Here is a 14,833-nt window from a genome sequence, read left to right on the forward strand (position 1 = left end):
AATTCTCTTAGACGTACCTGTTGCTATTGCATGGCAGCTCTTGCAAGAGTTTGCAAGCGAGAGGAGAGGGAGAGGGACGGCAGGGAACATAAGGCCAATGGGCGGGAGTGGGGGAGAAAAAGCGAAAGCAGCAGCAGGGGAGAGCAAAGGTGAAAGCAGTGCGGAGGGGGGAGAGAAATCGAAGGCAGCGGCAGGGGGTGGAATTGAAGGTGGCGGGGAGGTGGATAGAAATCGAAGGCGGGGGGCAGGGGGAGAGGAGGCAGCAGGCAACCAGAAAAAGTGGCTGGCCAGGAGGCAGGCCAAACAGAGAAGACATTAGAGGGGGGAAGAGGAAGGAGGAGGGATGAGAACGAGGGTGAACTACAGGTGCAGATGCTCTGCATCCAGGCCAGCTAGTTTTACATATTAGTGAAAGGGAGCCAGCATGGCATCATGGTTAGAGTGTTGGACTAGAACTGGGAAGACCTGAGTTTGAATCCATATTCAACCATGAAACTCACTGAGTGACCCCGGGCCAGTCATGTATCTTTCAGCCTAACCTACCTCACAGGTTGCTTTTCCTCAGAGGAAAAGTGGGATATTAATGTAAAAAATACATACATACATACATAAAAGCACATTTGCACAACAGTGCAGTTTTAAATACTTGCAGCTGCACAGGTAGTGTAGAACCATCCATGATACACTATGCATCATGGCAGCCAATGTTTCTAACCTGATTTCAGGTGGCATAGCTCAGAGCAGATTACAAAATTGATAAAATCAGCAATATTAAAAAATAACAAAAGAGAGAAAAAGTTTGTTTTTGTTCTTGTAAAATGCCAGTGAAACCACAATGCATAAAACTACAGTGCCAGTGAAAACAGGCAGACTAAAAAGCCTGGGCAAATAAACATGTTTTCTCCAATAACCTGTCCTGTACTGATTTAATGTTGAGGATGTTTGTTCACTTAAACAAAATATATGTAATAAAAATATTGTGTTATTAATAGTTCAAGATGAGTTTCAGATGTAAACTGGCAGGTGCCATTGCATATGGTGCTACATGCTTATAATGATAGCCCTTTTAGGAGAGAAAAAGGCTGCTTGGGTGAGGGCAACAGAGAATAGGAGGGCAGTGGGGGAGGAGACATCCAACCTTGCCTACCTGCTGTCCTGCCACACCACACAACACACACCCTAAGGATGTCTGTACATTTGAAAAACCTCTAGAGGTAATTTGAAACAGGGGGGAACAGTGGATAAAGGATGAATACACAAAAACCCCTCATACTCTCTGCTGTTTCACCCCTTCTGATCACCACACCAGAAACAGCTTTCTGCTTTAAATTGTCTGCCAGGTTACTGTTATATGGATCTGTATGTACCATTGTTTGGGCCTCAGTACATCAGTGTGCACTTACAAACATATGCACTAGTCAAGCAGCATGTGGACACATACAGACACTTTCCAGAGGTGTGGCCCAAAAAATGGCAACTCTAGCAACATTTCCAAAAGCAATCCCCAAATGTTCCTTACCAGGGACCTGTCCCAGAAAACTGGGATTGTCCCTAATAAATACACTGCCCAGAGCCTTTGGATGCGGCGGTTTATAAATGTGATTGATAAATAAACAAACAAACAAACAAACAAATAAATAAATAAATAGGGATGTCTAAGTAAAGCTGTTTAGGATTAAAAGTAATTGGGCCTGTTTAGGATAACAAGTACAGTAATTGCAGTTAGAAAGAAGTATTTTATGTGCCTGTATTATAGATAGATGTGGACACTCCATGACTCTCCGTTTAGAATGCTGTGCTTTAAAACAAAACAAAACTGGGGCTGCCTAGCAACTGTTGCCAGGCAGAACAACCTTCTCCTTGTCAGAGCATCGTTGGGTAGTTGTGCTGCCATATATCTGTGGGAGAGGAGGCCCAAACTTGAAATAAACAAAGGTGTTTGCTGGTGAGAAGAAGTGAGGGATCTCAGTACTGGAATAACAGAAGTGCTCCTGATTTGAAAAAGGTGTGTATTGAAGGAACTGACTAGTGACGGTTGGGCAGAACAGAGGGATAATCTGAAGTAATGTGAAAACAAAACTTGTAATTGTGAGAACAAAGATGAATCCGCTGATAATTGGGCAAAGAGGCACCTTTTAACGTGGTGATTCTCTTTAGTAAGCAGGGGGAGAGCAACTGGCCCTAGCCATCCCCAGCAGAGCATCCCTCCAGTGGCTGTTGTTGGTATCTGCCTTATGTTCCTTTTTTAGATTGTGAGTCCATTGGGGACAGGGAGCCATCTGATTTATTTGTTGTTTCTCTGTGTAAACCACCCTGAGCGATTTTCGGAAGGGCGGTATAGAAATCAAATCAAATCAATAAATAAAGTTAAATCCCTTAATTTAATATCAGACACCTAAGCTTTAGAGATGTATGAATCCCTTGATCCCTTCCTGAATTTGCTGGGTGGCTTTGGGCAAGTCACTGTGTTTTAGCCTAAGTTCCTTCATCCACAAATTGAAAATTTGTCTCCCAGGGTCAGTGTGAGAATAACCAGATTTAAAGTATAAAGCATTCTACTTAAAACATAATAATGGTATATGTAATAATTGTTTGTATTTATGTATTTCCTAGCAGTTTATTAATCAGTATGGTTTATTGTCAATCTGTGGATCATGGTTAACACATGAGAAGTGCTGCAAGCAGAGGCGTATCTAGGAGAAAAAGCGCCTAGGGCAAGCACTGAAATTGTGCCCCCTGTCCAAACATCTGACACCCATCTTTCAGATAACTTTACCATAATATCAGCTCAAAAATACAAGTCAAGTTCGTTAATCTTTTAATATTTCAAAAACTATTTAGCAGTGGACGTAGCCAGACCAAAAAATGCTGGAAAACTACAAATTTCAGTATACTGGGGCTCATGAAACACCCAAATACTATGTAGAGGTGTACTTGGAAAATTAAACAGAAATGCCTGTCTAATTATCTACTATGCATTACTATTAATAATAGCATCACTATTACATAAGTTTTAAAAATAAATGGAGAATTTGACTTTTCCCAGATACTCTGAAAATAATTAAAGGATATGCACTGTGTCACTGCTTGGAATATATTCTAGTATTTCAGAAAGACAGTTCAAATGAGAGAAAGAGAGCAAGAAACTCCTAGTGGGCCTTAATACTAAGGATTTCACACTGATTCAAAGACAAACTCACCATTAATAGCCATATGATTAAGACATCACATTTAACTCACTGATCACAAGAAGCAAAGTAAGAGCAAATGAATACAATCTTAGCTCATAAGCTTCAGCTCAGTATTCACAAGCCCTGATTCTCTGTACATAGTGCCAATCTGAATATGTGTACAGTGACTTAGATTACATTAAAAAAAACAAAAACAAATTACATGTAGCCCCTTCGGGGGGCTTCCCAAAGGCTGTGGAGGGGGGTCTGCAAAGGTTACTCCTCCCCCCGCTGGCCTCTAGGGCCTCGCAGGGACCATTTGAGCATGTGCGATGGCCATTTTTACAAATAGTAAAAAATGGCCGCTGAAAACAAAATGGCCACTGTACCATTTGGCCTCTGCAAATGCCCTCTGCAAGGCCTGGCATGGCCTAGGGCCTCACAGAGGTCATTTGAGCATGCGTGGTGGCCATTTTGTTTTCAGTGGCCATTTTTTTAATTTTTTAAAATGGCACCCCCCCCTTCAAGTGGCACCCAGGGCACCTGCCCTGCCTGCCCTACTCTAGATACACCCCTGGCTGCAAGGTGGGGGTGGGAGAGAGAATAACTTGCCTAGAAGCCACACCTTTTGATTTGGAAGCGCTGGCCCCTAATCCCAAATTAGTGCAGGTTAGCCAAGCAACTGAGCTCAGTATGACCAAAACACACACTGACCAAATTCAGGGTACATTCTCTTCTTTAATATTAATTCACCTATTCTAAGACATTAAAAACCAAGTCCAGGACAAGCCTTGGTGAGACAGATCCAGCTCAACTTAATACCATCTGACAACCAGAAATACAAATTGCATGGTTTCCACTCTCCATCCCCCACTTTGAAGCCGTGTTCTTTTGAAAGTGCTGAAGCCTTGCAAGAAGCACTCTACAATTTATTAGATTAAAAAAAATTTTCAGCAGAAATTCAAAAATGGCTGGGATAACTGGGGTGCTTATATGTGTGTTGCATGTTGCACATCTACTCCTTTTGCACAAGGCCAACGTGTGGGGTCCTTGCACAAGGACACTAGGGCAGAGAGCTCAAGGATAGGTGTACCTTAGTAGCTGTGAGAAGGCCCCCGCTAAAATATTACTTCAGCTGCAAATGTATTTGGTGGCTTGAGGCATTATTTCCATTTCAGTCCTATCTTAATTATGGGATGATAAAACTGGCCTAGCCAAGAAGCTTTTAGGCACTTTATACATAATAAATAATAATAAAGTGGTTTTGAAATTGTTAAATGGTGAAACTTACCATCAATCATCATCATATTATTCTGCCTTCTGTTGACATACACATTTCCAGAGGGTGATAAGGGGGCAGAGAAGAGAAGTGGAAAAGTTGCTGGCAAGCTTTCAAAATTGTTGCTGTTTTGCTAATACCATCGTAAGGGACTTCGACACAGAACCAGCTGGCTAGCTTTTCTGCTGCCTGAGACAAAAACTCTAAGCTATCACCAGGGCTATGTAGCTGCCCTTCTTCGATGATTATTTGATGGTGACAAAATGTCACCAGCGAAGGGCAGGTTTCCTAAACATTTTAGTTCAAATCTAATCTTTGCACTCACTAGGTGGCCTTAGACAAGCTTCTCTCTCTCTCTCTCTCTCTCTCTCTCTCTCTCTCTCAGCCTTTGTCCCCATCCTCAATATGGAAATAGTAATACTGACATACCAGTTGTAAGGATTATGTTTGTTTATGTATTTGAAAATGACTAGGCCAACTTTCAGACAATTTTTCCAGGGTACAGCATACAAAATACATATCAATAAATGAATGAATGAATGAACAAATAAATAAATAAAACAAGGAAACAGAGCAACCACATAGAATAATGTTAACAATAGGGAATTAATCAAAGGTCCAGGTAAATAAAAACATCTTCACCTAGCACCAGAAGCCCATGGGAGCTGGCACCCAGGCATGCCTCCTTGAAGCTGGAACTCTAGAGCTGAGGATCATCAAAGGCCTTCTCCCCAGTTGCTGCCCTCCCAACTTCCAAAAGGGGGTGGGTGGGACTTAGAGTCTGATCTCTGATTATGATCAGAGCATTTGGGAAGACGTGCAGTAGTAAATAGTCCTTCAGATACCCAGTTCCCAAACCTGAATGTTTTTGTAGGTAAGTACCAGCAATTGTGCCTTGAGGGGCGTAGCTAGGGGAGAGGGGGCCCGTGTTCATCCCTCTCTCTGGTGGCCCCCCAGAATGAGGGGGATATTGAAAAAATAGGGAGGGGTGGAGCTGGAGGGCCCTCAGGAGCTGGGGGCCCGTGTTCTTTGAACCCTTTCGCTCAATTATAGCTACGCCCCTGCTTGAGACAAACTGATAGCAAATTAGGCTGTGTCAAGACCAACAAGATGTGGCCAGAGTAACCAGTCCCAGTTAACAGACTCGCTGCAACATTCGTACTAACCGAAGTTTCTGATCAGTCTTCAAGGGCAGCCCAGCATAGAATGTATTCGTGTCTAATCTTGACGTTACTAGTGCATGGATTTCAGTAGCTAGACTATCTGTCCAAGAGGGGCCATAGCTGGTGAAAGGTGTTGCAAGCTACACTTGGACCTCTAGTGATAACAAACCTGGATCCACTAGCACCCCCAAGCTATAAACCTGATCTTGAACAGGGAACCCATCAAAAACTAGTTGAACATCTTCCTTGTCAGATGAAACCCCTACCATGACAGCCTCCATTTTGTCTGGGCTGAATTTCAGTTGACTGGCCTACATCCACCTCATGTCCAGTTATAGGCACTGGTTCAGTACTTCCACTGCTTCACCTGAAGATTAAGATATAAAGCTGATTGTCACCAGCATACTGATAACACCTCACTCCAAATGACCTCATTCAGTGGCTTCGTGTAATATATACTGAACATCTGGGGGACAGAATCAAACTCTGCAAGACACAGTAGCGTAAATGGTCCTTCAGCACCACCTTTTGGAACTGGCCATCCAAGTAGGAGCAGAAGCACTGAAAAGCAGTGCCACTCACCTCTAAGCTGAACGGCCTATCCAGAATAATATATTGATTGATAGTATAAAAAGCTGCTGTGAGTTCCAAGATGATAAGCAGGGTCACACTTCCCCCATCCTTCATGGCAACCTATCCATGATGGATAGGTCACCCATCATGGCAACCAAAGCAGTTTCTGTTACAAACCTTAAAGAATACCGTATTTTACGGACTATAAGACGCTACGGACTATAAGACGCACCTTAATTTTAATCCAGTTTTTCAGAGTTTTAACATATTAAACTGTTAAAACATATAAGACGCACCTGAATTTTGGCGGATATTTTTCGAGGAAAAAAGTGAGTCTTATAGTCCATAAAATACGGTAGATGCAACGTGTGATAGACAGAACTTGTAAGCAACTTAACTCTTATCTTAAACTGTATTAAATATTTGAAGAGAAGAGTTAATCTGCTTACAAATTCATTTGTGCACCACCGAAAACCATAGAAGTCGTAAACTAAAGTACTCACCCTGACTTCTAAGCTACTCAAGCAGCAAAAATATTAGACAGTCTTCATACTGTGCTCTCTTCCAGTTTAGCCTCCGGGTACCCACACTTTCCCTTAGTTGTCTTTGGCTAGGGCAGGGTTTCTCAACGTGTGGGTCCCCAGATGTAATTGGACTTCAACTCCCATAATCCCCAGCCCCAGTGGCCTTTGGTTGGGAATTATGGGAGTTGAAGTCCAATTACATCTGGGGACCCACACGCTGAGAATCCCTGGGCTAGGGGCTTGCACAGTCTGTGCTGTTCACATGCTACTTGCAGTCTTCTCTTACCCTCTGAGAAGGGTGGCATATATTCTGACAATCGGAACTTGCAGAGGGGTGAGAAGGATGTGGACAGGTGTTCTTATAGGTTTTAGTTGCTAGTGTTTATTTAGAATTTGTGTATAATGCTCTCTTTGTATAAGACAATAAAATTAATACAAAGAGGGGGAAGGGGAGGATAATTAAAAAGGAATGAGGGGAAATCCAATATCAAAGCAAAATTACATTCAATGCAGCCTAAGTGCCAAAGGTTCAATTTAAAGTAGAGTGAGGGTCCATCCTGCCCTTCAAAAAGTAAGGGGAAAGAGTCCAACAAAAATGTCCAGTTATTTGTGTATGTCTTCCAAACCTCTCTATGGACATCTGTCTACAGAGAACAAAGTTGTTGTAAATCACCCAGAGACAGAAGTTTGGGGCGGTCAACAAATTCGAAAAACAAAGAAACAAACAAAGTCACAAATAAATAGAGTCATGGACAAATTAAATAAATGAAAACAATTAATTTCTGATGTGACAAGCTAAACGTGTGCTGTTTTGTGTGTGTGTTTGGTTTTGCAGAGGGCCAACCAATTTGCTTGCCCAGATTAATTTATGTAAACATTTGGTTGTGTAATTGGTCACAGATTCTAAGATAGTGAAAACCAAGTTCCACAGAATCTGATTTCTGACAGGTTACTGCTGTTATTACAACTAAAAAGAGATGGAACTTGTGCAAATGCAGGTTATACATTTTAATAGTTGAATATCTAAATTTGCAGTAGAGCTGTAACTTTTAATTGATTACCTGGTCGGATCAATTAATTAATATATTTCCTGGCTGCCAAAAAAGGCATCCTTGATTAATCAGGCAACACAGTGGGCAGCATCCTGATGAGTTAGTAGTGACTAAGCACCATTGAAAGTAATCAGACAAGTTAGTAATTATGACTAACTTCATCCTATTAATTTTAAAGAGACTTGGTCATGCCTAACTTAGTTTGGATCCTGCCCAGTGCTACAGAATGTTATTAGCCTACTTTCTGTTAGGAAAGTAAGCTTATGAGATAACCCAGCATTCTGTGTGTTTCCATATGTGTACCCCACTCTGTCAACTCTGCAGTGCTTGGACCAATATGAACCAAATTGGGTACAGTTGTAGGTACACATAGGGACACCTCAATGACGTAGTTTGTGATGATGTTATCCACCCCAGTTCTAGGTGACGGACACATAAAAATTTGAGGCGCAAGTGAACCATCTAACCAGTTTGAACCAAATTTGCTACAGCTGTAGGGACACATAGGGACACCTTAATGGCATAGTTTATGATGATGTAATCCACCCCAATTAAAGATGGCAGATGCATAAACATTTGAAGTGCAAGTGGGCTAACTTGTGGACCATCTAACCAATTTAAACCAAATTTGGTATAGATGTAGTGAGTGACACATAGGGACACCTCAATGGTGTAGTTTGTAATGATGTAATCCACTCTGATTCAAGATAGTGGACGTATGAATGTTTGAGGCGCAAGTGAGCTAAATTGTGGACTGCCTAATTGATTTGGACCAAATTCCATACATTTGTAATGAGGGACACATAGGGACACTTCAATGGTGTAGTTTGTGATGATGTCATCCACCCCAATTCAAGATAGCAGACGCGTAAACATTTGAGACGCAAGTGGGCTAACTAACATTTGAGGCGCAAGTGGGCTAACCTAACCAATTTGACCAAATTTGCTATAGCTGTAGGGACACGTCAGTGGATTAGTTTGTGATGATGTAATCCACCCTGATTAAAGATGGCATATGCATAAATGTTTGAGGTACAAGGGGGAACTGATTTGGACCATTATTTGGTACAGTTGTAGGGACACATAGGGACATCTCAAAGGCATCATTTGTGATGATGTCATCCACCCCGATTCAAGATGGTGGACACATTAAAACTTGAGGCGCAAGTGGGCTAACTTGTGAACTGCCTAACTGATTTGGACCAAATATAGTCCTGTTATAGGGATAGTGAAAGGAAAGTAGGCAGATTAGTTCTTATCAGAACAACTTGAGGTTTTTTAGCACAAATAATTTTTAGAATGGCATATAGGAAGCATCTTAGAAGAGGATTTGCTCCTTTAAATAACACACTAGAGGGAATGTGTCTTTTAAGATGGTGCCTGCTGAAACATATGTTTGCAGGACCAAAAAAAAGTGTGGGTTTTTTAATCCAATACTATTGTAATCATGTGCATGACAATTCAATTAATTAATTTACTAATAAACTAACACTAATTTGATAATTGGCTAAGATTTATTTTATCAGGTGTCAGCCCTGATTGGCACCAATGCCAATGTGTGTTGAGGGTAGGGCTATAGAGGCAGTTAATTTATGCGGGGGGGGCGGATCCTGGGGCTAGAGAATCTGGAAACGCCACTCTCGTTTGAAATATAGAACAAATCAATCCAGAATTTTAACTCGAGGTATAAATGAACAGTATCAAACTGTCATACTTTGGACATATCACGTGGAAAGCCAGCTCCCTTGAGAAATCCATAATGCTGGGGAAAGTTATAGGAAAGAGAAGAGGACGACCAGCAGCAAGGTGAATGGACTCGATTACGACAGCAATGAATGCACCTCTTAAAGGCCAAGCTGAAGACAGATCATCCTGGAGACGATCTATCTATGTGGTTGTTAAAATTCGACACGCCACTTAATCAATCAATCAATCAATCATCGGGGTTTCTTTACACCCTGTATCAAGTGGTGTACATTTCCGTCACTCCCAGTGGTAACTATACTCTGCACATGTTCAGGGGCATTACTACGTGGATTTGAGAGAGGAAAGTACGAACACTGCAAACAGTGTAGCCAGGATTGAACCTTGCACAAACGGAACCCCGCAAGGTTAGGGTGTGTGCCTTTCCACGTAGATTGGGGGCAGCAGTTAAGACCTCATCGTCCCCCACGCCGCCACTTTCCCCCGAAATCTTCTGACGTTCTGCGCCTTTGCAACAATGTAACCAGCCCAACAGCACTAGCTCCTCGCGCACAACCTTGAATGACAGCGAGATTGGTGGGCAAAAAGGGTGGGGAAGAGGCTGCGACGATTGGGTTGCTTTAATTCTCCTGAGCCCTGCCATTGGGCGCTCATCTCATCCACCCACTCTTCTCCCTAACCCCACCCACTTGCCGGAGCCAACAAGCTAGGCTGAGCATCTATTGCAAAAGGTGCCCCTCCCTCTTCTTTCCCTTCCTAGCTTTGCTTCCTTCACTATTGCTGCCGCCAATGTCGGTGCTGCTGCTGCTGCAGAGAAGGAGGTGGACGTGCTAGGCCGGCTTGCCCTGCCTGTTCCGACCGTTCCTCTGTCCCCTTCCTCCTGCCGGGGGCCTTGCGCTGAGCTGGGGCCCGGCGGGGAGGGGACATGGCTGCGTCGCCTGGGGCCCGACGGGCCGCCTGGGGGGCAGGCGTGGGCCAGCGGGGCGGAGGGGCCCGGTTGTGAGTGGCCGCCTCCTCTTCCTGCCTGTGTGTGGGGGTGAGTAAAGGGAAACCATAGGCTGGGCTGGGGGTGGCTTGTAAACTGGGGGAGGGGCTGAAGGCAAGTAAGTCTGTGGGGGGTGCTGCTGAGGGAGGCGTTGCAAATAAAAGGTTCGGTGGTTGGTGAAATAGCGAGGAAGGTCGGAGCCGGGTGGTCACTCAGTAAGAGAGCTGGATGTAAGCATGTGTGGGAGGGAGGGAGGCAAAGTTGACGGTAAACGAGGCAGTGCGGGGAAGAAGAGAATAATGAGGAGGTTGCAGGGGATGTGGGCATTAGTTCTAAGTGGTCTTTTAAAAAAAGATTCAGTGCACGGAAGAATATTTAGTAACCATGATAGCTAAATGGAACCTCCATGACTGGAGACAGTATACCTCTGGAGGATGGGACAAAACAATAGGGAGGACTGTCTTCTTCATGGCCTGGTTGAGGGCTTCCTGGAAGCATCTGGCTGGCTGCTCCTGAATGCAGAATGCTGGGCTAGGTAGACCTTTAGCCTGATCCAACTGGGCTACTTCCTGTGTTTTCAAGGATAGGGTAAACTGGGGCAGACAGGCCTCTTTGTTAATCACACTAGTTCAGTTGAGCTCCCATGTTCATCAGCAGTTTACCTCTGTATGTCAGATGCTGGGGAAGGGCTGCTGCATTTATGCTCAGATTTTGAAGGATGTTTGACTGACTGCTGTTGGAAGTAAGATGCTTGGCTTGCGGGACCTGTGAGATCTGAACCAGCTCGGGAATTATGTTCTTAAACTATTGGGGAAGGGGTTGAGGAGGGGTGTTAATCTGTCTGAGAGGGTAGCAAATGCAGGAAGGAAACATGAGATAACTGAGATAAGAAGGTGGGGTGGTGATTGTGCGATGGGCTAAGGGAAGAGTGGGAGTGGATGCCAGGATACAGAATAATTGGGAGGCAGCTACAAGCCTGGGGGAAGAGATTAGAAAGTAAATAAGTGGGGGTAGTCTGGAAGAGGAAAGGTGGGTGGAAAGTAAAGGGTTAAGTAAGGCACGGGGTGGGGGGAGGGTTGAGTTTGAAGCTGAGCTGAAGCTACGGGACAGGGGTGGTATGCAGAATTGGTTTGTCAGGAGTTGAGTCCCAGATTAGGGGACTGAAAGTAAGGCAAGGAAGACTGGCTTTTAGGTAGAGGATGTGTTTTGGGGGAAAGCTGTTGTGGGAAGAGCAGGAAGGGTGAGCAGGGACTAGGGCAGATGAGAAGAAACAGGAAAGGTGGGGTAGGTAGGTGGCTGGGTATATGTTCTATGGTGTAAACAGATAACTGGAATTTGTAGCTGAAGATGCAGCAGAGGACTGGGGAGTAGATGGGTGAGAACTAGGCTCTGGGCCTGAGCTAAGAACCTGGACAAGTGGTTCCTCAGTTGAGACTCCTGCCTGGTACCATCCTTGGAAAGCTTTATATGGGCTGAATCTCCACCAGGTACTTGAAAGTGAGTGTTTCTTTTGGAAGTGCTCTTCTTTAGGGTGTACTCTGAATCTCGGCTCTATCCCAGAATCTGTTTGCAGTGCCATTGCCTAGCACTGGAATATGGGGAGTAACAATAATAAAAGCAGAGATGATTCTGCGCAGGCCTATGGTGCATTTCACCCACTGTTGAGTACTTGCATTCTCTCCACATGTCCCAGTGTATGTGAGAGTTAAATTCTTTAGGTGAAAATGAATTTCATCCAGGGCAGGGGATGGACAGATGAGTGTCTCTCATTTTATTAAAATATAAAGATACTCACAGAATAAATGGTCATGGTTGAAAAAGATGTTTAAAGCAGGTGAAGGAAGGCTTTTCATACATATTGCCTGGCTTTTCTGGGAATGCATTCCTAATTTGAGGTGGGATATTTAAGTTGATGTGGAGATTAGTGGGATGGGACACTTGGGGTGGAGGGTATAATGCATGGAAGAGGGAAGCATTTGAGGGACTGGAGTAAAGCAGCAAGGTGGGCAGGGAAGGTGTTGGGAGAACAGCTTTTGGAGGTGAATTATAGGGGTTGAGACTAGGGAGGTGGCTAAGAGGGGTGTTGATGGGTGGGGGGTGGGGGGAGTTTCATGGTCCATGAGATGGGGGTTCAAAGGAAGCAGTTTGAGAATAGTACTTATAGTCTGCCTTGACTAGGAAATTTGGGGAGGGTACAAAATATGCTAACACGTATTTAAAAATAGTAAAAGTAAAAATGAAAAAAAATCCCTCCAAATCACTCCTTCTCCCAGCTGCAACCTCTTGAAGAGTATAGGCTGGAATGAAGGTTTGGGTGTGTGCTAAACATTTTTGGGAGGCAAACTGCTCATCTTGACTATCCTTTTTAATTCATTGTATTGCACTGGTTTCTTTGGATGAAGGGTAGACTTCCTCTAATAAGGCTAGATATGTCGAACTTCTCACTGTAGCTCCCCTTTTGACATCTGGTCTAGAGATCTGGGATAGGGTGGGGGTATTATTCCGATTCCAGATGGCTGGCTGCAGGGAGGCATTGGATGTAAGGGAGTCCCATAGTGTCTGGGTTTTTTGCCCTTTGTTAGGCTAATGAAGGCTGAGTCTGGTGTTAAAAGGAGCCCTTCCTCCAACAATAGGGAGCCAAGGAGAGCCCCAAATTATTGACAGACGCTGCAAGCTGGTCCATTCTTCATTGACTTTCTCCCTCCCTCTCCATTTTAAAAACAATACACAACTTCCATATCATATGTGGGTTTCCCTATTGTGATGGCTGCCATTTCTGTTGTCTGCTTCAAAAGTAAGTCCAGTCTGAAACTTGGTGAGAGAGGAAGACCAGGGATTCTTGTCTTGTGTCTCTTATATACCAAAACAGTGCCAGTCCACTTGCCTCTTTCTGTCCTCATCTTGCAGAGAGCAACTCATGTAATTTGGGGAAAGGGTGATTTGCTGCTTCCCCATTTAGAATTGGGCCTAGAAAGCGACCAAGTATGTGTCTTATGTGCTCATGCGATATTGGTAGCATTATTGTTCCTCCTCTTTCCCATTTGGTTACAGTCTCGGAGATGAGGAAAGATGTCAGATTTTTGGAAGCCAACATCATATTTTTTTGGATGCAAATCTTGCAAAGGAGTTCTTAATTTATTTATTTTTAATTTTGTATGTGTCGGTATTGATTTCCAGGGACCCTGGAGCCTATATTCCTAGCCAGTCCTGTTGTAACTAGATGGTGTTTCAATGTTTGGTTTTTATCTGCAAATACTACCTATAGCAAAAACTGCAAGAATTGAACAACTTGAAAAAGCACCTATTCTGGGGCCAGCTAGTCTTTAAACCACAGGAAGCCGCTTTTGTGCTAGACTTCTTCAGGTTTTGATATTTTGGAGTGCTGTGTGTTTTCATGCTCGCTGCTTAGCTGCAATGAAGGTTGGCCAGCTGAGCTGAATGCTGCTTTGTAACTGAATTAAAATATCAAGACACTCTCTCGTTGGCTGGCCCTCCCTTTTTAAAAAATGAAAAAGGGAGCATTCTATATGGATTCTTCTCCTCCCGGCATGAAATATGGATAGCCTGGGAACATCCCTTTAGCTAAAGCCTGTACTTATCACAACCATCACTGAGATTTGCAAATGGTGCATCCTAGTACTCTTCCCTTTCCATGACTGCTTCACTTTACCCATTTGTATTGACACTCTGCAGTTTTTCTTGAGGGCCTGGAGGTTCTCGGAAGGGAGGGTGAGTCAGCAAGAAACTCCAGCATCCTGAAGCAGCCATGCTATAGCCTTCTTGGATCCACATGGTCTAAATAAAAGAGGGTTACTGTGATTCTTGGTGGATTATTGTTGTTGTTCTAAGGACCAGTCCCTGTTTCCTTTTAATGCACCCTTTGAGGAGCTGTTTCTTCTTCTTCGTCGTCGTTTTGACTTCTGTGGAAGGGAATGTATGATAGATTAGCAGAAATGCCTTTAGGGTGGTGGTTAGGAAGGAGTGGCACAAAAATGGGCTCTTGCTTCATTTTCAGATTTCTCTTTTTCTTCCATCTTCATTGCCCATATCTATCAGTTTTTTCTTGTGGGGTGTGTGTCTGCATGCATTCTCATCTCTGTGCTAGGTCTTGCATGTGTATAGGCTGTAAAAGCAGCGTAAGCCTTTCTAGATACAAACATCTTTAGATGTTCTGCTTTCTGCTTCGCAGGTTGACAAAGAATCTTGTTCCATAGGAGGGATTCAGAAATATACTTTTTCTCTTGTATGCATCTTCTTAAGACCTTCCTTTTGCCCCCCACTTCCCACTATGACACAAGTAAATGATTCAGCTAGAGATGGAATGTTAGGCATCATGGAGGCTGCAATCCAATAAAGCTTTTTATAGACAAGATTTGTTCGATG

The 14,833-nt window shown here is 43.6% G+C and overlaps 1 protein-coding gene across 5 annotated transcripts in view; it reads left to right on the forward strand.

Moving 5' to 3' along the window:
• Positions 1-1,864: 1,864 nt before the first annotated feature.
• Positions 1,865-14,833, forward strand: part of ATXN7L3 (ataxin 7 like 3) — a 39,519-nt gene continuing 26,550 nt past the window's right edge. For 2 of the 5 annotated variants that reach the window (XM_053260008.1, XM_053260013.1), the window contains exon 1: positions 10,203-10,501. The gene's annotated coding sequence lies outside the window, so the exon portion shown is untranslated. The other 3 variants (XM_053260009.1, XM_053260012.1, XM_053260010.1) reach the window with 3 other exon arrangements.

This window comes from Hemicordylus capensis, chromosome 6 (assembly GCF_027244095.1).
Source record: "Hemicordylus capensis ecotype Gifberg chromosome 6, rHemCap1.1.pri, whole genome shotgun sequence".
Classification (NCBI taxonomy): Eukaryota; Metazoa; Chordata; class Lepidosauria; order Squamata; family Cordylidae; genus Hemicordylus; species Hemicordylus capensis.